The sequence below is a fragment of the Cupressus sempervirens genome, chromosome 4 (assembly GCF_028749045.1).
Source record: "Cupressus sempervirens isolate cs-2001-9-10 chromosome 4, ASM2874904v1, whole genome shotgun sequence".
Taxonomy (NCBI): Eukaryota; Viridiplantae; Streptophyta; class Pinopsida; order Cupressales; family Cupressaceae; genus Cupressus; species Cupressus sempervirens.
The window spans coordinates 678,242,210-678,265,287 of NC_143121.1; the positions used below are offsets into that span (position 1 = coordinate 678,242,210).

Consider the following 23,078-nt stretch of genomic DNA (forward strand, 5'->3'; position numbering starts at 1 on the left):
CTTGAATAAATGATTCCCACAATGATGGGAGTCCATCTAGAGCCATCAATGTTAACTCCTTATTGTCAATTTGATGACCAATTATAGAAAGTTGGTCTCTCAATTCAGTGATCCTTGTTAAGTATGATGTGAAAGTTTCTTCCTTATTCATCTTCACATGATGGAATTGTCTTTTCAATGTGAGAAATCAGCTACTATTGTTTAGTTCATACATATCTTCAAGTGATTTGAACATGTTGTATGTTGTGTTACATTTTGATATAATTGGAACTATATGGTCCCTAACAGCATCGATGATCACTTTCAAAGCCTTTTCATTGTTCTTGTTCCATTGAGTTTCTCAGCATCATTGTTTGGTTCAGGTATGCTTACTTTTAAAAATGAATCTACTTCATTTTCCTTCAAGATAATCATAACCCTGAACTCCCATGATGCTAAGTTTCACGCTCCTTCAAGACAATCTTCGAATCTGATTTTGCTTGTCATTATGAAGAATGCAATGTGATTTCTCCTTTAAGAGCAAGTTGGTAGTCTAAATAATCTGCTAACTCAAATCTAATCGGATCTTCCTACAATTGTGCTTTGATACCGTGTTAAAGTAGATTAGATTTATTGTTGAGTAGAAATACAGATATTTTTTTAATTTTATCATCTCTTAAATGATGCTTTTACTAACTTATGATCCTTTGCAAGTTGCTGCTAGAATAATGAGAATGATATTTCACAAGAAATGTAGATAATTTTTTATATTGATAGTACTTCAATTATTTCTGAATTTGAATCACAAATTTCTGAGTATAAGAAAGAGCGATCGAACTCCAAATGACTTGTACTAATAAATTTGTGTACCTTTCATTTATCGATCTGATTTGAGATATATATATTTGCTTGATGAGACATGTCGATGGATGTCATGTCCCCTTTATAATGACATAATTTAAAACAGAGAATTTGCCTATCATCGACTCTCGTAGGCAAATGATTATGGAAAGAGGGTCATTTTTGTCTTCCGATGATTACATTTTTGCTCTCGGAGAATAATAATTCAGTAAGTGGGCCTACTCGTTCTAATATTAAATTAAGGTTGTACTCTAACTTTATAAAGTTATTTATTTAATTTTATAAAGTTTAATAATTAAAGTACATCATAAAAGATGATTTCGGAAAACTTCCAGTAACTTCTCAGCGAAGTGAATAAATAGAGGATATAAGGCACCCATTTGGACAAGCGATTTTGTGGATTCGTTTTCTATTTCAATTAAGGCAATTTGTAGTCATTGATCTGCAAATTCCCATTAGGTCTTTGGGAATGAGAACTCCCTTGGATCCGCATAACTGAGGAGGTGAAATATTCCCCCGAAGGGTTGCACATTGGAGATGGTCTTCAGCCATTTCATGTTGAAATAATTTGCATATTCGGATTACTGGTAGGGTGATGTTTTGGAGTCTTGAGGATTGGCGGATCTGAAACTAGAAGAAAACCCTCATTATAGTTGACAACAGCAGCTCAGAGTATTTACAGCTTGAACTCTCCACTCCTAGAGACAGATCGCAGGAGCTAATACCATTAGAAGATTGCACCAAGAGTAGATTAATATTTCGTCTGGGACACCCGACTTCAAAAACAGGATCGCATTGGGCGGGGAAGCATTTGGTCTTACACAAGGATTCAACTCCCTTCGCAATCCGCCAATTCGGTATTCTCCTTGGGCGCCCTTAATCGCGGTTTAGAAAGGACAATTCCAGATCGAAACTCGACCTGAATTTCCTCACCATTTGCTGCCGAATCACTGAGAATGTGGAGGACGCGGAATGTTGACCTGAAGAGCCAGTAACGACATAGGCAATGGGACAATCTGGACACGAGCTGGTGGAGATTGTGAATCGACTCCGTTTAGAAGAAAAAGACAAAATAATAAGAAACGGGTGCTAGTTGAGTACCGACTCAGGATCCATTCGGGCACCACTGAGACAACAACACATACCCAGACTCTGTTGCGTATAGCGATTCATGGTAACATCAGTTGTCAGGATTCTTCTTGATATTGTAAGTGAACGATCTCAGTTATTCAGACTGTTTTTGGCTACACCATAATATCTGCAATAAAATTATTTTCTTGAAATTGTTGTTACTTATCCACTGCCTTTAGCTACCACTTGATTGGGTGAAATAGACATATCATGGATTAATTATGTTTCATGCCAAGTGTTAGACAAATTGCCATAATTCGGTATCGATATTTTAAAAACTCATATAGTGAGGGTCATCATAGTAATTGCTGAGTTTGCTGCAAACTGTTTGAAGAAACGTTAATTCCTCGAAATATTAAGATTTTGGTGTTCAAGGTGGCAATAACCTATTGGCGTTATTTCAATGGATAGACATGATGTGACATATGTGGAGATATGTCTCTCCACCAACATGTGTATATATCATTTCGTAATCGGTATTTTACTCAAACTAATATCAACCGATTGTTATCGGTAATATAACAAATGTAATCAAATGCGAATTTGATATATAATCGATGCAATTTATCTTTATCAATACATAGTATTGATGGAAGTAATAATGTTCAATATTGATTAACTCGATACTTATTTAAATGTCAATGATAATGATACTCAGTATCGACTTAATGCACATCAATAAATACAGATTTATACTTGGAAGAAATAACAAGAATAATGATCATTCATCAAGTCGATTAACATGAATGGTAATTTAATTCTCGTAAAATCAATATAATGATTTATGATTTAATATTTAATTATGTATTGTATGTATATCGATATGCTCAATGTATATTGATATACATACATGAAATCATAGATCATTCTATTGATAACTATCATTCATGTTTATCTGACCTAAGCTATAATTATTAACTATTTTTTATTATAATATACCAATTGGTATACTATTAATATGATAATAAATAACAATTAAGAAAGAATTAAATAAACAAACAATTTAAATGGGAAACCTCAATACTATAAGCATTGACTAAGAAGGTTTCAATTCCAAGAAGACAACGAACATGACTGGTGCAAACTATAGTTTTGTATCAGCATTAGCATATGATTGCAACATCCAACACAAATTATGGTCGCTAAGACTATATCTCGTAGCAGTTAGACAATACATGGGATCCTTGACAATCTAATAAGCATAGACAGAAAAGTTTGTATGCAACATGTACTAATCCTTTAGACTTAATCTACATGTTCTTATAATAACATGGTTAAAGTCATCAAATAATAGTTTGCAGCTAAGTTGTCAATTCGAATTCGGGTTCAAAGTCAAGTTCAAGATTTGGTTTCAAAATTCGATCATTTTTTTTTGGCATAGGTTCGGATGCATTTTGGCTTCATCCGTACAAAAATACTTTTTTTTAAATTATGTATGTATATGCAACAACAAATTAGTCCATACAATATTATGCTAATAGTAAACCAACACAGCAAAATACACCACCATACCTATGTTTTAGTTCAATAGGATTAATTACATCATTTAGCCATACATATAACATGATACACTTGCTTGGTTACATATAACATATTTCCATATCAAGGGATAGTTTGAGAATGAAAGGAATCATCAAAAGATAATACAATTATTAAAATTGTTATTTTGTATTGGTTAGAGGATTTCTAACCAAGTTAGACCAAAACTTAATATTCAAAGTTTAAGCCCTAGATTCAAAGATATCATAGCCTATTAAAGGAAATTCTTCTATAATCGTCAATTTGGATTTCACCTATTGTCAATTTGGATTCCCTATATAAACAACTTTCTTTTTCATTCACAAATGCACAAATGACATATAAACCATCCTTTTGGCCTTTTTAGTGGTCACTTTTAGGGTTTTGAGGGTTGAATAGACCAAATTAGGCAAACTAACACTTTAAAAAAGTCAAAAAAATAGTTTTGAGATCAAGTTCAGCCCATGTTCGGCTGCTAGGCAGCAAATTCACTCCAAATTATGCCTAGGTTCCTCTGATAGACTTTAGAACGTACTTATGGCTCTGCACATGAATTTAGGGCAAATCTGTTACATCCCCTATTTTGTTAATTTTAAATATTCTATATAGTCGTTGAGACTTCAAGCAAATTGGAAATGGTTAGTTAAACTAGTTATTCATTTTGATTTCATGTGATCTGGAAATATTGGTTATTCATTCGTTTCATGTGAAATAGAAAATATTGGTTAAACCATTAACCATTATGTTATTACTTGAATTGGAAATTGTTAGTTAATATGGTAATTAGTTATGAAAACTAAATTGTATTTGAATGATTCGGAAATATGCTTTCACCATGTTATTTTCTTCTTGCGGGAGCGTGGCAAAGGGGGAAGCATTGGTGAAGATGGAAAGGGCATGAGTACCCACTTACCACTGAGTTATCAAGTAATTCTTTAAAACCACCTTGATCAGGGAAAAGCAGACTAGGACAGATTAGATAATGCCAAGTGTCCACCATGAGCTGACTAGGTAGTTGTTGATGCGAGTTTTGTATCACTTACATAACATATTAGGATTTGAATATTCGATATGGGATATCAAACATGCAACTCCTCTCTTGAAAAGTTAATGCTCATGAGACATGAGTATAACTCCAACGTTCCTTACACCGTTGGATACTCGCTCAGTTTTATCGATGTGATTTGCTGGTAATCACGTAGGCGGCCTTACGCAATATTGTTGAGGATGACTTGGACTTTAGTGGGATGAAGGTGATGGTGGCTCAGTTTGTGAAATGAGCGGATGGCAGATAATGTTGATAGTAGTGATGATGGAGGGTGTGTCTTTCGATGATGATGTTGATGGAAAGCAGTGGTGGTCGAAGGTGAATGGATGAGTTCTATCACTTAACTTACTTCTCTAAGCTTCGACTACCTAGCTACTCACTATTCTACTCCTATTCCTATGAATGGAAGGTTAGCAAATGGACGGGGATTGAACCTAATGAGAGCTGACCAGCAGCCTCACTTCCACAAGTGCAATGATTCGAAGGAATAATAAACTAGTTTACCACACAAGGCTTCCCAACTAGTCGCTAGGATGCTAGTGGTCTAGTATTGATCCCTATCAAACATTTACCAATGCTACCATACAACTATCCATCTACTTCACTCCTACTTAGCAACTTGAAATGAAATTTACTTCAACAACTTGAAAAGAAATATAACTATGTGGAAGTAGAAAACATGCAATAATACCCAATGTTCTTAATCAACATGCAAATCATAACAATGAAAAAGAGAGCAATTTTGGTATTATCTTTGCAACAATTTCTCCAACACTTTACAAATGAAAGCAAATGGCCTTATATAGGGGCCAAAAATACAATGGACGGTGGAGATCAAAACAAGATCAACGATCCAGATTGGATCCTCAAAACCCTAGTTAGGGTTTCCACCCCATCGGCCAATGAGAAGATGCCACCTCATCAATGGACCAATGAAAAAAGTGCAAAAAGTGGTAACCAATGAGAAGGCACCAAAATGGTGGCCAATCAAAAATAGACACTTGCCTTATTCTAGAAGAAAGGGAAATTTGCCACTTGGGCTTACATCAAATGATCTTCTAATATAAATCTACTCTTTTCTTTCATTTTCTTAGCTAAGGCAATGAACTTAGCTAGCCTTTCGTTAACTTCTTCCATAGGAGGACAAGGTGTGTGTTTTGCCTTGAGTTTCACTAACTTCACCATGCTACTTGCTGCTTGTAGTATCTTTTTGTGATCCTTCTCATATTCTTTCGCAAATCCAATAAAAGCACTGAGAGAGGAAAGGGTGCCCAAATGCTTTTTCTTGATAGCAACCTTTCCCAACTCATCCAACCTCAATCCAAAATCTTTCTCATTAACATCCTCTTCTCTGATATCTTCAAAATCAAGGGTTGCTCCGTTGTCGCTCATCATGGTTGTAATGGAAGTGTCGATGCCTGCGCTATGATGTGCAACTGCCTTTTGTATATCATTTTTATTGTACCGCCATTGGTATCAGTTATTCGCCTCATTTTCGAGAAGAAGGGTGTTTTGGGCATCATATCCTCTTTGTCTTTCTTAGTGTTTATCCCCTTAGGATTCTTGCTTGTACTAATATTCTCCATCTCGTCGCCCTACTACAGGATGGTAAAGTGGTGGACAATTAGACTAGCAGAACCAAGGGAAGCAATCCTTAGACTAGAACGAAAGAAGGATCTCAGCTTAAGGACCCCTTGCAACTCTAAATGATTTGAAATTACCTCTACCTATAGCCAAGGGGGATTGTCCTTCCTTTAGTCTGTCCTTCATCCGTATCATATCCACTGTACCGATATTGGTGTCAGTTATTCTATTTATTTTCGAGAAGAAGGGTGTTTTGGGCATCATATCCTCTTTGTCTTTCTTAGTGTTTGTCCACTTGGGATTCTTACTTGCACTAACATCCTCCATACTCGTCGCCCTATTACGAGATGGTAGAGTGGTGGACCAGAAGGAAAGTAGAACCAAGAGAAGCAATCCTTAGACTAGAACAAAAGAAGGATGTTAGCTTAAGGACCCCTTACAACTCTAAATGATGAAAATTACATTTACCAATAGCCAAGGGGGGATTGTCCTTTTAGTCTGTCCTTTATCTGTATCATGTCCACTGTAGCGGTATTGGTGTTGGTTATTCTCTTCATTTTCGAGAAGAAGGGTGTTTTGGGCATCATATCCTCTTTGTCTTTCTTAGTGTTTGTCTGCTTCGGATTCTTGCACTAACATCCTCCATGCTCGTCGCCTTATTACAGGATGGTAGAGTGGTGGACCAGAAGGCAAGTAGAACTAAGGGAAGCAATCCTTAGACTAGAACAAAAGAAGGATGTCAACTTAAGGACCCCTTGCAACTTTAAATGACAAAAATTCACCCTAACCAATAATCATATAGCGACTTTTTGGAATTAGGACTAGACCTCGAGAACTTCAAACCCACTTGCAAATCAAAAATTTATCATGCAATTCACCTCCAAATAAAATTACCCAACCTAGGGCAAAAATCGCAACCTCTTGAAAAAATCAGAATTTTATCTTCCACAAATTTCGCCCTCCACAAATTTCGCCAAGCAAGAAGAGTGCAAATCTGCTCTTGCAAAATCGCCAACACCTTGAGAAGGATAAGTGAGAAGTGAGGAAAAAATGGGAGAGAGGCCTCCTCTTATACCCAACTTTCTTACTCCCCCCAAGCTAGCCGACTTGGACCCTAGGAGCAAGAAAAACAATAATTAATGCAAAATTATGGCCCACAATTAAATACTTAGGTAAATATTAATTTTGCCAAAATGAAAATTGCCTTTTAAAATTGCCAATCAATTCTAAATTGCAAAAGGAAATTAAATGGTGCCTTGGAGATGTTAAATATTTCCATTTAATGAGGATTTAGTAATTAATACATCATTAAAATTGGATTTTGGCTAACCAAAAGCCATTTTTCAATATTAAATTACCAATTTCATTAAAGGCAAAAAGTTTTCAAGGCAATTTTAATCTATTAAAGCCAATTTTTTGCAATTTTTACCCAAATCGATTTTGCTATGCCAATAAAAAAAATTTGACAAAAATAGAATAAAATTTCTTCTAGAGCCAAAAATCAATTTTTGCAATTTAGCCTCATTTCAACAAAATTAAAATTTTCACCAAAGAAAAATTTGAGATTTTCCAAAACTTAAGTCTAACAAAAAATTTTCCTTTTGAAAGGCTATTCAAATTTACACAATTATATCCGAATTTTCAAAGGAAAATGTCTAAGTACAAATTTACAATTTTTTCCTGCCAAATATTGCTCTTTAAAATTTTGTTCAGCCTAAGGATGAAATTGGTTGCTCTGAAAAATCAAGTTGAAACCGGGTGAAAATAAGGTAAGCCTCCCCACATTTGTCCTGAAGGTGCCAAGGCATGAAATTTTCAAAACTCAAAAATTTTGGACAACCCAAAAATTTGCCGAGGCGATCAATAAAAAGGGGGTCCCCAAAAAATTTTGGCGCAATGGTGTGAAAACCTCACAACAGTAGTCTAATCTAAAAAGATACATATAAATATATTCATGTGAACACTAGGCAAAACAAAAATTGTCACCTTTAATTTGGATCGGGATGCTCAGCATTTTTCTTGTGACGTCAGACATGAATTATTATATCAATAATACCCATAATACTTATGTACAATTTTACATGTTACATATATGTATGTATGCATATATTCAAATATAACGTACATGTATGTATACATGATATTGAAAATACAATGTATATGTGTATCTACGTATATTTGAAATATGACGAATATGTATGTATAAATATACGTAAATAATATGAGTGTTATTTATATAATTATTTAAAGGCAATAATCCTTTTTCTTTTCTTTTCCGCAAAAAGTCTAGCAGCCTCTTATGTACCATTTAATATTTTGGCCCTTGTCATTTTAACATATTTTGTTTGCCAAGGTTGTAACTAGCAATGCATGCCTTGCCACCTTGTTATTTTGCATGCAATGTAACTCTCTTTGACCTTACGCTAGCCAAGCTTGTATCTATAATTCCTTGCGTATGCAAAGGATGTGGAGTTCACGCACACATAGTAATTGATAAAGTGTCATTTACCTTGCAAGTATTTGAACCATGCTTCTCTCCATATCCTTTTACTCAACCAAAAAAACACAAACCAATGCTACCATTATTTCAATCATTGATAATCTTAGCTATCGAAGTTCATCACATAGTTTTTGCTATTCCATACATTCTTCCATTAATTGCCAATTTGAAGCTATTGAATTATTATACATACAATTATTAGCTTACTAGCATTTGCTGGTTAGAGTCTCCTAATGTGTATCATTGGAGCTCATAGCTTGGACAACAGAAGAAGGACAAGTGCTATATAATTGCATCACAGCTTTCTTACCAAGACGTTTTCTCTTAAAATTTATCTATGTTATGTCTTGCTTAATCGTTATTAGAGCTTAGTGCAAAGATTGTCCATGTTGGTCCGGGCAGACCTTGTCAAGTAAATGCAAGACAATTCAACTGGAATCAGACTTTTATAACAGTCATACAAGGAGCCTGTGGGGCTTATAGTGGATCTCTGTCTTTCTATATTTTTTTTTGCTTCTAAATGCTTATGCAACATAATGAGATGAATGTTGGGTATATGCCATGATCTTTCCAATACAAAGGCATTGACCTCATATGTTTCTGAGATTGAGAAGCCTAGCTATGGCTGAAAGGGTTTGGCTATAGCTCTTATCTTCCTTTTTAAAATTTCTTAAGGGAAAAAGATGTTACCTTAAATCATTTATCAACATAATGAAAGCTGCAAAGTACACTAGAATTCATCTGGGATAGCCAAGAATGGAAAAGATGAAAGGTGTAGTCCATATAAAATGGACATCATGAATGGCCTGTAGAAAACAAAGAAATATATCAAAACTGAAAATGATAATCTAGTCAGCTCATAGTGGGGAAAAGGTTGTTGTCTGGTCTATCAAGTCGAGCGGTGGATGATCGGGCACAAAGTGTAACATACCATTTTTATTACACTGAAATTAAAGTACATATTCTAAAATTATGACTAAAAATCATAACGGAATAACATGAAGTAATTTAGAAACAATACATCATACAAAGATTAAACTATATCTGAATTGATTATACAAGCTATAAAATCAATTTTAAATAACGACTATATCCATTTCATATGAAAGACAACTAAGTTAACTTCCATAACTGACTTCTACAGTTAATTTTGAAAGGAACAAACCGATTTATGCATTTTACATCTATACATTTCAAAGTAAAATAAAAGTACATACAATTAAAAGATTTAGAATCCATACATGAACTGAAATAACTGTCGATGAGTTGTGCAAGTCTCGGCATTTGATGAAGAGGAGAAGCATTGACATAGGCTTAACCTCCCAACTATGGACCTTAACATATCCCCACACAATCTCTTACGAAAAAAGGCCCTCCCTACCCCGGGTTAGGCTTGGGACACCATAGTCCTACCATCCAAAGCATACCAGTGTTAGAGTGTCAGCTAAGCAGTAGACAAGGCTGAGGAATTCCTCCATCAACCTTCCCTCTGTCAGCTAGCACTCCCAACCTCTAGTGATCATATGTGGCAAGCATGCCTCTAATCTACCTTGGCCAAGGATTTAGGTGGGCATTGAACAACACGATCACCACAGCTCGACTTGACAACCAATTATATCTTAGACAATCATGAGCTGACTTGGACTTGAGAAACTTCTTTCTTTAAGTGTTCATACAATTAAGACATTGATTAATAGTTTATCTTTCTTGTAGGAATACCTCTCCTCTTCACCCATTTACACTTGGCTCTACCGGCCTTGGGTACATCCTAGGAGACTGCTGGTAATTATGAGATTATTATCAATCTGATTTGTTTGTGAATACCATTCTAATTATAACCACAGCTGGTATATAACAAGTACTAGAGAAATCAGAAAGTACTTCAAGCCAAAGATGCAGCAAACCTTATTCAACATAAAAATATTATTCAATAACAATTGTTGAGCATTCCTTTCCAAGGGGATTATAGCAGTTTCGTCCCTACGGGCATACATTCAATGTACATAGATAAGGACTTGTCATACATAAAGAAAAGAGCAGGGTTGATGCTTCTCAAATTCACAATCGTGCTTATGATCATGATACTACAACATTTGGAAATGATAAATATAAAAAGAGAAGTTTTGCATTGGACAAGCATAGCATGAAATGAGAATAAATTGTGAAACGTTTCATGACCTGAGGAAAGAAAACAAAACAATCGTTGGCGCGATTCCTTGGCAACAACTTTTCATGCTATGGCTTCCACCCATGCAACTCAATACAGCAGATTTAGTGTGGTATTACACTCCAAAATACAGGCAGAAAGGTGAGATAGTACTTGGTTTAGAGAGCAATCGCATACAAGAATGAGACAAAAAATGAAAATGATCCTTCAACTGCGGAGAAGGGATAGCCTCCCACTTCCGGTTACAAGAAGGAGCTCGATACTGGTTACAAGAACTCCATAATTCAAATTTAAAAGCTGATGTTAATAAGAAGGTGGCAACACTCATCATTTTGGAGTCATAATAAAACATAACAATTATATTTTTTTCTCATAATTTAAAACAAATATATATATATATATATAGATGTTATGTCATCATGTTATTGAATTCTACCTATAATTGTACCTACATATACATATATCTATACACGTGTGTAATTTGAGAGTACGTATAATTACTTCTAATCATTATATTCTCTCTAGGTATGCACGCATATATGTATATATACATGTAAGTGCAATTCATAGATATTATCAGAGTATCATGGTGGCATCATATATGTATGTAGAGTTATAATGTTGACCACTTCCACAGTCTCAAAATAAAAGAGAGGTAATAGTTCTTGTTATAATATTAAATGTTTAATATTTCCCTTGTTATGAAAAAATTGACCAAGTAGCTCATGACTATCCAAGGTATACTCCATTGCCTAGTCATTAAATCCTTCATCAAGGTAGTTAGATCCCATACCTGATGGTTTGACAATAGACTAAATTGATGCCCCATTCCTTGAACACTGTTTAGCAATGCTTCCCCCCCTTCATCTGCTCCTGTACCAAAAATGCATATTCCACAATAATAACATATTCCTCCATTTAAATTAAAATATCAAGGAAAACACAACAACTGATAACTGTCACAATGGCTAACCACCGCTAACATTTATCTTAAATATAAGCATTCATTTTTAGTCAAAATAATAGAAACCAACTAACAAGTCATTTACACATGAATCAATTTGGTTAATCATAACTTCCATTTCACAAGATCATGATATCCAAAAGTATCTAACTAACCATTACAACGGCTATAATATTATTTTAAAAGATAAAAAAATTGGGATGTAACACAAAGTGCCTTGAAATCCTTGGCCAGGGTAAGTTTAGTGGCGAATGATGCTGCTATGATCACTAGAGATCGGGATAACTCACAATTGGATGGATAGTCTATTAGGAGAGTTCCGCAGTCTAGTCATTTGTGTAGTTGACACTCTTAACACCAGGATGCTCAAGTGGCAGGACGAGATGGTGTACACGTGCCTTATCTCATGTAAGGTAGGCCATTCTCAATTAAGAATAAGTGGGGATACATTAGATCCATGGTTGGGAGGTTAAGCCTCTAGCAATGCTTCTCCTCTCCTCCAATGCCAAGGCTTGTGCAAGACAGATCGGTTCTATTTCACTTAGCATGGTGTGAGCTGAATCCTACTAATAACTATGTTTGTTATTTTATTTTGTATCTTACTTTAGTTTCAGCTACATACATATACTATGCAGCTAATTCTTACTTACATGAAATGGTAGTTAAAATATTCCAATGAGATAGCATTCACTTATCTTATGTAATTTATTTGGTTAACTTAAATTGGTATTTAAGGCCTATCATGAGAATGTCGTTAATCAATTATAATCCTTGATGCTTTGTCATGTGACTAGGAAGCTAGATTACTTTATTTATTAAAGTAAAGAGTAAATAAGCATTAGAAAAATTTTGGTTTTTATATATGGTATCAAAGCTCTAGGTTGGACACTGAATCATGGGCTCACCTATTATGGAAGTAATTGGTAAAATACTTGCTTGTTATTAACAAAGACCGAAAGATCAATTTATACAAAAGAATAAAGCGATGTTTCCTTAGGAAACAATCATAAAGAATAGAAACATTATATTCTAATAGAGAAAGCTAAAAAACGAAAGCAACTAAAGCTAACTAGATATTTACAATAGATAACTATTAACTAATCATAGACAACTTATCTATTATTGTAATACCCTCCCTTAATGGTTAATCTATCTAGAACACCAAGTTGTCCTCTAAATTTGACAAACTTATCAGGACGAAGAGGCTTGGTGAGAATGTCTATAGTTTGATCTGTAGTAGGAACATACTACAAATCTATAGTCTCATCTTCAACTAGTTGTCGTATGTAATGACAATGAACAATTCGTTCATGGAAGACTGGATTTCGTGCTAACTCAATAATGCCTTCGTTATCAAAAAACAGAGTGGTTGGTCCTAGTGGTGACATTTGCATATCCCCAAGCATCCGACAAAGCCAAACAGCTTCACATCCTACCTTAACAGTCCCTCTATATTCGGCCTCTGTAGAGAAGAGAGAAATTGTCTGCTACTTCTTACTGGTCCATGTGACTGCACCAGATCTCAAACTGAACACATCCAAAAGTTGACTTTTTATCATCAACAGAGCCTACGAATCTGTGAACCCATTGAGTTTAGGATTAGAACTTCAAGAGTACAAAAGTCCATAATCTGAAGTGCCCTTCACATAACGAAGCACACGCTTTGTTTTCATCCAATGATCAGCCTTAGGAGTTGTCATAAAACGTGAAATATTGCTAACTAAGAAGCTACTATTAAGGCTAGTAGCAGAGAGGTGGATGAGGCTGCCTACTAGTTGCCTGTATGTAGTATTATCAATAGAAGAAGAATCAGACTTTGCAGATAACTTGAGACCTTTTTCCATAGGTGTAGATGCGGGCTTGCAGTCCTACATACGGAATTTGTCTAACAGGGTCTTGCCATATTTGGATTGAGAGATAAATATACCAGAAGACTATTGCCAAACTTCAACACCTAGGCAATAATGCATGAGCCCAAGGTCAATCATATCAAAAGAATGGCATAAGTTTTGTTTGATTCCCTAAATCAAAGATGTTGAGCTGCCTATGATGATCAAATCATCCACATAAATAACTAGAAGGATGTTGTCGCTATCAGTAATCTTGATGTACACATTTGAGTCTAAAGAACTCCTCTTGAAGCCTTGATCACTGAGGTACTTATCAATTTTTATGTACCATGCCCGAGGGGCCTGCTTCAAGCCATAGAGAGCTTTTACCAATCTAAGAACCTGATGGTCTTTACCAGCGACCTTGAAACCAGGAGGCTACGTCATGTAGACCTCTTCATAGAGATCAACATTCAGGAAAACACTCTTGATGTCCATCTAATGGACCTTCCAGCCAAACTATGCTGCCATGACTAGGACTAATCTGAGTTGCCAGGCTCAGACCCTGGCGCTCGGGTCCGAGTCCGGATTCAAGCCTAGGTCCACTTTGGGTCCAGGCAAGGTCCGTGTTTGGGCCTGTGGATCTGCCTAAGCGCGGATCCAAGTGGGCCCACAAGCCCAAACACGGACCCTACTTGGACCCGCGGCATGTGGGGCCATAAAGTGATCGTAAAAACATTTTAAATGAGTTTATTTATTGTTTTTTTTCAAACCCTAAAGGAAGGCATATTAGATATTTTTCATTCATCTAATCTCTCACTTGCTTTCTCATTTTGCTATCTCATTTTGATGTGGCCATTTTACAAGTTTGAAGAGAAAGTTGTAAGGATTGTTTGTGGAGTCTCAAATCCTTCAAATAATCACTACTGAGTGTTCCAGGTATGCATTTGATACTTCCTTTTGCTTCTTTCATAGTTTGTTTTTAGTTTTTTTATTATTCTAATTTTTTAACAAGTTTTGTATAGGTTTTGAAAAAAAAAATTTATAGATTACAAGAATCATAGAATGAGTAGTCAGGATTCAATGGGTGGGGAGGGATCCCAAAGATTTAAAATTGATAAAAGCTCTCCCTTGTGGAAGTATACAACAAGAATTGAAAAATGTGTGTGGGTGTGTGTGTGTGTGGGTGGGGGGGGTGTATATATGGAAATGCAATTTTTGCCAAAACCAATATAGAAGCTCATATTACCGAGTTAAACATCATTTGACCCACCAAGTCAAGAGATTAGCATGTGTGCGGGGCCCCTAGAGGGAGGTAAAAAGGGGTTGTCGGCTACTCAAATAGCAAGCATGTTAAAAGAACAACAAGAGGCTGATAGCTTAGTGTCAAAGGAGGAAAAAGATAAATCAAAGCAAAAACCACCAACACCACCCTCTCAAACAACCACTAGACCACATCCCTTCCTACTTACCCCATTTGTAGATGAAGATGAAATAGAAACACCCCCATCCCACAAGAGAGGCCCATTAGAAAAGGTATTTGAAAATGAAAAGAGAGAAATTGTTGACATAAAGATTGGGCGTTGCCTCATTACAAATGGTGTTTCATTCAATCTAGTGAGATCACCTTATTGGAGAGAAATGGTGCAAGCAATAAATGAAGCACCTCATGGCTACCGAGCCCTTGGATATGAAAAGTTGAGAACCATCATATTGCATAGTGAAAGAAAGAATGTAGAAAACCTCCTCAAACTGATAAGAGATTCCTGGATCCAAACGGGGTTGAGCATTGTCTCTGATGGATGGAAAGATTGCAAAAACCATCCATTAATAAATGTGATTGTTTTTTGCCCCAAGGGGGCAATGTTTTTGAGGGCAGCTGATTGTGAAGGGCAAGTAAAGAATGCAAATTTTATTGCCGAACTTCTCATTGAATCCATAGAGTCCGTGGGAGTTGACAATGTTGTCCAAGTAATAACGGACAATGCTAAAGTTTGTAAGGCTGCAACTGTTTTGGTAGAAGCACAATATGAGCATATCTTTTGGACACCATGCACTATCCACTCCTTGAACTTGGTGATGAAAGCAATTGGCACCCAAATTGAATGGGTGAAAAAAGTGTATGAGGAGGGTGAGTAAATCCAAATGTTTGTGAAAAACCACCATATGTCACAAGCAATTTTCAGAACTTTCTCCCACTTGGAATTATTGAAGGTAAATTTTAAACTTTATTTGGCTTCATTTATCATTTTAATTTTTGTATCATCCTTTACATAATTGAATACATTTTTTTTGTGTTGTTAACATATTTGATATTTGAAATGTGTTATTATATTAACTTACAATTGGAATTAACATGGTAATAGGTTGTTGAAACAAGGTTTGCTTCACACACAATCGTCTTTAGACAACTTGTGAGAGTGAAAGAAGCATTGTGTCAAATGGTTACTAACAACAAATGGGGTGGATGGAAGCAAGCCAATATAGAAAGGGCTAAAACTGTAAAGGATATGATCTTGAGTGATGATTTTTGGAATAGGGTGGAATATGCATTAGAACTCACCAAGCCCATCATGTCTATGCTTCAGTATGCCGACACCGATGAGCTTTGTTTGGGGGTCATATATGATGCCATGGACTCCATGCTAGAAAGAATGAAACCGGTAAGTTTAAATTTTTATACAATATTTTATCCTTGTTTATTGAGAGATTTTTATTTTTCATTTTAATTAAGTTATTAACACTACATCAAGATAACTTACATGTACATCATTTGACATCCCAGGTCATTCAGAGGAGAGAGCAAGATCCTAAGGATACCTTGTACAATAAGGTGAAGAAAATTGTTCTACATCGCTGGAACAAGATGATTACACATTTATACCTCCTAGCATATGCACTTTCTCTCAGATATTATAGCGGTGAGATTCTTTCTATTCCTAGTAGAGTGGCACCATACAGAGATCCTGAAGTTGCTACTAGGTATAAGAGGGCATTTAGCAGGCTCTTTAGTGATCCTGATGTGGCATCGAATGTTAGGAGATAATTTGTTGATTTTGTCTTAGGCAAAAATGTAGACCCTGATGCAATCAATGACCAAAGTAGAATGAATGTCATTGGATGGTGGTACTTACATGAGCAAAGTTACATGTACCTCCAACATCTTGCAATTAAGGTCTTGTCACAAGTATGTATTTAAGTTTTTTTTCCTTTTCTTATGGCCACTTAGCTTGTCAAATTAGCACCCTTAAATTCCTATTGTATTGTAAAATTACAATTTTTATTTTATTTAAATTGCATTGGTTGTCTCTCTAGGTTGCGAGCTCTTCTTCTGCTGAACGGAATTGGAGTACATACTCCTTTATCCACTCAGTGAAGCGTAACTAGTTGGGTTCGAAGAAAGCAGAGGACTTGGTATTTATTCACGACAACTGGTGCCTCTTATCACGCAAAGATCCAGGATATAAGAAGGGACCAAAGAAGTTGTGGGATATACTACCCGAGACTTCTGACTTGGATATGACTATTCAGGATATATCTAAAATTGCTTTGCTAAATGTTGAGGAGGACAAGGAGGAGGATGTGGTTGCATCTGGGGCTAGTGGAACCGGTTTGGGTTCCAATGATGAGGAAAATGATATAGATGAGGATGAAGCCATTGATGCCTCATATTTTGATGACCCATTTGACCCTTTAAGGGCATTTGCATCTTTGATACTGTGAGTCTATGATCATCGATAAACTATGTTTAAACATTTGTCATTGACTCATTTATGATTTATCACCATGTTTCAAACTTTATTAAATTATAATTTATTAGCTATCAATCTGATGAAGTAGTCTATATTTTGAAATTCCATTTTGCATTTTTGTAATTCAATGTATGATTTTATTTACAACATTAACATAGATTAATGAGTGAGCATTTAATGTTTATCTTTGACATTTGGAATTGATCAATAATCAAGTAACATTGATATATTCAAATTTCACGCTATGAAATGACTTAGTAAGTTAGTTTTACAACTATGTAAGTTTCTTTTTTTTTGCATATATATATATATATATATATATATATATATATATATATATACTCATGAACCCACCCATGAACCCAAATGGGGAAAAAAATTGCCCGAACCCATGAACTCGAACCCAAACCCGAATCTGTCCCCTAACCCGAATCGACAACTTAGAGACTAATCTAATGGTGCTCATCTTTGCAATAGGAGCAAAGGTCTCCTCATAATCAATGCTCTAACACTGAGAAAAGCCCTTCGCCACTAAACAAGCTTTGTACTTGTCCAAAGTACCATCCGATTTGCATTTGATTTTGTAAACCCATTTGCAACCAATGGGTTTCTTCCCTGGCAGAAGATCAGAAAGGACCCAAGTGTTGTTCTTCAACAGGCTCTGGTGTTCATATTGCATGGCCTGTTCCCACTCTGGAATTCCTTTAGCCTCGGAGTATGTTTAAGGTTCAAACACACTGTGAATGTTGGTCATGAGAGTAAAGTTAATAGAATCTGTAGTTTTGCTCTTTTTCTGAGCAATTTTCCCATCAATGAGCTCATCATCACAAAGATCGACAAGTGTCTTAGTCCACCACTTAGGCCGGATAGGAGAATGACCAACATGAGTATCAGGAGATGCTTGATCAACAGGTTCCTCATCAGAAGAATCTGGACCAAACTCAAGTGAAGCATCTTCAAACAAGGTGATCCTGCAGGAGGAGTCGAAGGTGTCTATACAGGTATCACTGGTATAACTGGAATTGTAGGAGTTACTGGAACCCTCCCATCAGGTGGACCTAATGGAAGTCGAACTCCCAAATCATGAGCCTTTGTAGGCTAGTCTGGTGGATTAGGAACAGGAGAAATAGGCATGAAAGGTCCTCTTTGCTCATCAAAGACTACATCACGACTGTAGATGAGACGAGATGTCTCAACATCGATCAAATGGTAGACTTTGTAAAGACTGCTATATCCAACAAGCATGAGTTTCTGACTCTTAGCATCCAACTGGGTGCGTGACGCATCAGGAATCCAAATAAAAGCAAGGTAGCCAAAAACCTTCAAGTGACTGATTTTGGGTTTGCGACCTGACCAAGCCTCTTCCGAAGTTTTACCTTTGACCGCCACTGTGGGTGACCGGTTCAATAGATAAATTGCAGTTTTAACTGCTTCTGCCCAAAACTTCTTCGAAACATGTCTGTGTTCGAGCATGGATCGAGCCATCTCGGTGATTCTCTTGTTCCAACATTCAACTACACTATTTTTTTGTACTGTGTAGGGTGTGGTTAACTGGTGTTTGATGCCATGTGTATCCAAGAAGCTGGAGAAAACATTAGAACAAAATTCCCCCCCATTGTCTCATCTAGGAGTAATAATAGATTTCCTAGACTCTTTTTCAACTAAAGGTTTAAACTTCTAAAATACAGGAAACACATATGATTTCTTTTTAAGGAAATACACCCACATTTTTCTACTGAAATCATCAACAAACAACAGAAAATACCTGGACCCAAGAACAGGAGGAGTGGCCATAGGGCCGCAAATATTGGCATGAACAAGCTGAAGTACCTGAGAAGCTCTGTAACAACCAATTTTCTTGAGTCTTAATTAAAAACTAACATGCTCAAAGAAATACAGTTATTACTTCAATTTCATAGGAAGACAATTAAAGCAGTTTCGTACATATGAAAGAGATTGACGGTTAAAATCAGTTAAACAAAATTTTTTAACTAAGAACTTAAAACACCATCAATGAATTTACTATAGAAATCAAATCCACATACCATGGAATTTGAACCGAAAATTCAATGTAAGGATGCTTCTGCAATCACTGTAATGTCCCCTCTTTAGTTCGACATGGCATTGATCATGGATTTGCCTATTCCAGACTCTCGTAGGCAAATGGTGTGGAGAGAGAGTCAATTCTACGGATCAGATGGTCATATCTTGCTCTTGAAGAAGTGTTAAGAGGTTATATTTTATTATTATGTGTTATTGGGGCCTACATGTTATAATTTTAAGTTGAGTTGCACTTTTTATTTTATAAAATTACTTTATTATAAAAAGTGCATTATAATGAGATTTTATAAAGGATGTTTCTAGAAGTTCTAGCAACTTCTTAGAAAAGTGAATAAATAGAGGGCTGGGCCTCTCATTTGGACATGCTTGGATTTGAGATTTCTTCTACTTCTTCCATTGTGGAGCAAATTTGTAGTCTCTTGGGTCTGCAAATTATTATTTGATCTTTGGGAACGAATCATTCCCTTGGATTGGCGACTTTGACGGTGTGAAATATCACCTGAACTGTTGCATTTGAGGAGTTGGTAATGCAGCCATCTCATTTGGACTTCATTGAGATTCAGTTATAAGGGTTTACTTTGGTTGGAATAAGGGTTTCAGTTGTGCCCTAGCATTTGTGGATTGATTAACAGGGTTTGAAGACACAGTTGTGCATTATTTTCAGATTGCCAGTCCAGGGTTTGGACCCACGTTTTTGCTCATAACTCCTAATTGGCTTGACGGATGAATTTCATATTTTAGGGGGTTATTCAGCAACCCTAGGCGCCCAGATTTATTGCTTTTGGAGTGACAAAAAATGCTGCAATATTTTTATCTAGCAGCCGTACCAGGCCGTACCTGTACGGCCCTGTCAGTTGGGCAGCAGCAGCAATTTTGTGAGTCAGTTTGGGGCAGATTGTGAGGTCTTCGTGTGGCATTAATCCAGCATTCATATCTGGCAAAATTGGAGCTATTCCAGTTTGAGGGTTTCAGTGGCCTTTATAGTAAGGGTCTTTACAGTGGTATCAGAGCTATAAGTCCTGCCATCCTGTGGAGGTCTTATAGGGAATTTGGAACAGCTGGATAGAAGGGAAAGTGTTTGACGAAATGTCAAAACACTAAAATCAGAACATTTATGAGCATGCGACAGAGGCTTTATAATTTCCGCAATACCAAAGCAAGACACGATAGGATTTCAGACCTGCAGAGCGAACAGTCTAGCTCATCTGTACAGGTGGACATAGAATCCAGTCATACAGACACAGGGGAGGTATTCTTTGATCAAGACTACGACTACAATATGGATAGAGGCGGGAATGCCGGTCCAGATCAGCAAGAGGAAAGATTTTTACAGTTATTAGACACCTTGGCACAGGGACAGCGATTAGCCGAACAAAGAGCCCAGGAACAGAATCAGAGAATGGAGCTTATGATGCAGATGATGGCTCGTCAAATGGGGTTGAACGCTAACATAGGTGGAGGAAATAATCAGAATGGTAACTATCAGAATGGGAATAATCAGGATGGGATACATAATGGAGGCGAACAAATTGGGAACAATTTCGGTCATGCACCCCAGCAAGCTAGGACAGTGAGTTCGAGACCTATGTTTCCCACGTTCCTTCCTAGAGCTCCAGAGCAGCCAGTACCAGAACCCCAGATCACTGGCATACAGGATCAGCTGAGGAGAGATTGGGAAGCAGGAGGTCTAGATTTTACAGCTGCAATCACCTTTAGAGAGTATATGGATGTGCGGATGAAGCATATGCCCCGTGGACATGACAAGACTCAGAGCTATGAGCTACGAAAGAAAGTAGGAAAATTTCAATTACCATATTTTGATGGCTCGGGGAAGTCTACAGCAAGAGCTTGGGTTCAAAAACTTGACACATACTTTCAATTGAACCCTATGTCTGAGGAAGAAGCTATTAAGTATGCAGCAATTCACCTGGATGGGTTAGCACACGAGTGGTGGCATCATGGTATGATCACTATGGGTCATGCACACATTACCTCATATGTGGAGTTTACGGAGAGACTGATTGAACATTTTGATAAGAAGGATCCAGAACTCCATTTCAAGGAGTTAGCTCAGCTTAAACAATGGGGATCATTGGAAACATACATTTCAGAGTTTCAGAAACTTGCAGTGTTAGTAACAGATGTATCTGAACGGAGGCTATTGGTTTTATTTATGGATGGGCTAGTTGATTCGTTGAGAGGGTGGATTAAAGCTCTCAACCCTCCCACTTTGCAGGAAGCCATTAAGAAAGCTCGTGACATGGATTCCTCTTCAGCTTCTAAAAATAAATTCCAGGCAAAGAGTTTCCCTTCAGGAAAAGATAGGGACAGGAAACCCTTTCATAGAGAGGCACAGCTACCTAAGGAGGAAAGTAAGAGGTTGGACAAGGAGACACTTAATGACTTGCGTAGGAAGAAGCTATGCTTCTATTGCAAAGGCCCGTATGAGTATGGCCATGACTGTCCTATGAGGCCAAAAGGGAAGGCCAATCGAGCAATGTGGGCTTATTACGAAGGCTCAGATTCAGATAGTTCAGAACATCATGATGAGGATCCTGATGAAGCAGAGGGAGAGCAGGAGATAGACAGTGCAGGGCAACAGCAGGGAACAGAGCTACATTTACAAGAAGCACGACTGTCTAGTATCCAAAGAGAGGGATCTTTCAGACTTCGGGGAGTTTTGGCTGGGCAGAGGGTTATTACATTATTGGACACAGGTGCCACACATAATTTCATTGATGCACGATTCGTGGAGAAGCGTGGACTCATTACTGAGGAGTTTGTGGGACTAAGAGTCAAGGTAGCTGATGGATACACTCTTCGTTGTGACAGGATGGTACGAGACCTACCTTTGCGCCTGAACAACTATGAGTTTAAGGCGGACTATCATGTGGTCAACATGGGTGACATGGATATAGTACTTGGAATGCAGTGGCTTCATTCATTGAAGGTGGTTACCCTGAGACTAGAGGATATGGAGATACAATTCGAAGTGAATGGTAGGACTCATGTGCTTAAGGCTATCCGTAATGGAGACATCAGGACTATCTCATTTAGGCGGCTAGAGAGATTAACTAGGCATAATGATATAGAGTGGGCAGCAGTTTGTACTTTGACACCTACACAGGAGAAGCAACATAAGATGGAATATCATCCTGATATTCAGAAATTGAGGATTAAGTACGAAAAGGTATTCAGTGAGATTACACCAGGCAGGCCACCGGACAGAGGCATTGAGCATGTTATTGAGTTGGAGAAAGGTGCTAAGCCTATCATGATCACACCATATCGACACCCAAAGCGACTCAAGGATGAGATCGAAAGGACCATCAAGGAGTTGCTAGCTATGGGGCACATCCGACCAAGTAAGTCACCTTTTGCATCTTCTGTTGTTTTGGTAAAAAAGAAGGATGGAACTCTTCGGATGTGTGTTGATTACAGGGAATTAAATAAGAGAACCATTAAGAACAGGTATCCCATTCCTCGCATTGATGAGTTGATAGATGAATTGCATGGGGCTTGTTATTTCACGAAAATTGATTTGAGAACAGGATATCACCAGATCAGAGTCCGTGAACAGGATATTGAGAAAACTGCTTTCAGATGTCATTGTTGGCACTTTGAGTTTGTAGTCATGTCTTTCGGTCTGACCAATGCACCTGCCACTTTCCAGTCCACTATGAA

The 23,078-nt window shown here is 37.0% G+C and overlaps 1 protein-coding gene across 7 annotated transcripts in view; it reads right to left on the bottom strand.

Annotated features, from left to right (window-relative positions):
* LOC149563071 (Photosystem II reaction center PsbP family protein) overlaps positions 1 to 23,078 on the bottom strand; it is a 198,690-nt gene that overhangs the window by 113,292 nt on the left and 62,320 nt on the right. The window contains exon 10 of one of the 7 annotated variants that reach the window (XR_016364017.1): positions 11,582 to 11,661. The exons of the other annotated variants lie outside the window; for them this stretch is intronic. The gene's annotated coding sequence lies outside the window, so the exon portion shown is untranslated. The remainder of the gene's footprint in view (positions 1 to 11,581; positions 11,662 to 23,078) is intronic. 7 annotated transcript variants of the gene reach the window in all.